This window comes from Branchiostoma belcheri, unplaced genomic scaffold (genome assembly GCF_001625305.1).
Source record: "Branchiostoma belcheri isolate BF01 breed outbred unplaced genomic scaffold, Haploidv18h27 scaffold82, whole genome shotgun sequence".
Taxonomy (NCBI): domain Eukaryota; kingdom Metazoa; phylum Chordata; class Leptocardii; order Amphioxiformes; family Branchiostomatidae; genus Branchiostoma; species Branchiostoma belcheri.
Window position 1 is genome coordinate 1,039,219 of NW_017804487.1, and position 1,959 is coordinate 1,041,177.

The 1,959-nt window shown below is 43.0% G+C and overlaps 1 protein-coding gene across 1 annotated transcript in view; it reads left to right on the forward strand.

The window, feature by feature from the left end:
* LOC109486710 (stanniocalcin-2-like) overlaps nt 1-1,959 on the forward strand; it is a 17,031-nt gene that overhangs the window by 6,064 nt on the left and 9,008 nt on the right. The gene's annotated exons all lie outside the window — the stretch shown is intronic.

Consider the following 1,959-nt stretch of genomic DNA (forward strand, 5'->3'; position numbering starts at 1 on the left):
CACACACACACAAACACACACACACACACACAGACGCGCCAAAAACAATACCTCCATTTTTCATGGAGGTAATAAAAGCTCGTCTAATATGAAACAAGGTTGAACTGCAAGCAGGGTCGGTAATACTCCCCACGGGCTCAACTCCCCCGCAGCGGTAATTTAGATAGGCGGGCGAAGGGCTTCTGGCTGCCGAAGGAAAACGGCTAGCGGCCCGAAACGAGTCTGGCACCCAGGGTACTACAACTACTACTACATGTATTACTACTACTACTACTACTTCTACTACTACTACTACTACTACTACTACTACTACTACTACTACTACTACTTCTACTACTACTACTACTACTACTACTACCACTACTACTACTACTACTACTACTATAATTACTACTACTACTACTACTACTACTACTACTACTACTACTACTACTACTACTACAGTAACTACTACTACCACTACTACTACTACTACTTCATACTGTCGCCAAACGACCTCCTTGGAGATTTCATTCTAATCAGGCTTGACTGATACATCTAGAAAGGCAACATTTGCAAAGCAAATGCATAAGGTTTACCTTCTCATATGCGTCTTCTCTGTTAATTCTTACTCAAACACATTCATATATATATGGTCTTGACAGGAGCCTAAATCCCTTCTGCTATTAAATTGATGTAGCCCAACAGTACTTGCCATGGTGACAGACGTCTGGTTCAGGTCATTGACCTTATTGGTTTGAAGAAGAAGAAGAGGCTGGAAACAGAGCAAAAACAATATGTTTCCCTTCGGCAAACATAATTACAATGTTTCCGTCAAACACTGGGAATGTCATCTTTACCAACGAACACTTTACCAACCAACACTGACCTATATAAGATACATGTCCCTACTTGATATACCTGATAGCATGCCCAGTCTGAAATATGAGTGTGTGTAGTCTTTTCTAGGCCATGTGCCGTCTACATGATCTACAAATCGTTAGTTTGTACAAAAAAAGGCCTCCTGTGCACGCCTCCGAGTGTGTGGGTGTTTTAATGCTGGCTTTTGTAGAATTGTGAATGGTTTCTTTTCCCGATCACCCTACAACCAACAGGGAATCGTGGGTTTGTCCTTTGATTCTCGGTTGATTGTAGGACGGTCGGCAAAAGAACGATTCTATAAAACCTAGTGTTAAAACACCCACACGTTCGCTGGCCTTTGTAGAATTGTGAACGGTTTCTTTTCCCTACCACCCTACAACCAACAGGGAATCGTGGGTTTGTCCTTTGATTCTCGGTTGATTGTAGGACGGTCGGCAAAAGAACGATTCTATAAAACCTAGTGTTAAAACACCCACACGCTCGGAGGCGTACACAGAAGGCTATACAATACATTTGAAACCAGACCGCACACACATTGATCAATTCCCTAGACGATACAGCCTTTCACAAATTAATGGCCTGAACAACGTACCCTATTCTGTAATTTCATTACTTAGATCTGTTCTATCTTACCTCCACATAACGCTAAATACATAACAGCTTTAACGGATAATGGCACACATGGGACTTGATGTATGTCTTTGGTTAAGATGATTACATTTTGTTTGATGTCCCAAATAATTTTGTTCCCGTTTTTACTCCGTCATGGAGGTCGATGACTTCCGCGGAGTATTGAAATAAGACGTGTAAGTACACATGTATGTTCGGAGCTGTAACTCACGATCTCTTTGCTGCATGGGTATGTAGATTAGCATGTTGTCTGCTCGTATGCAAGAGATGATGCTCCATATCCCTACCACACCTGCTCACATACACACACACACACACAGTACACACACACGCACACACACACACACACACACACACACGCGCGCGCGCACACACATGCACACACACACACACACGCACACAGACACACACAGTACACATACACACACACACACACACAGTTCACAAACACACACGCGCGCGCGCGCA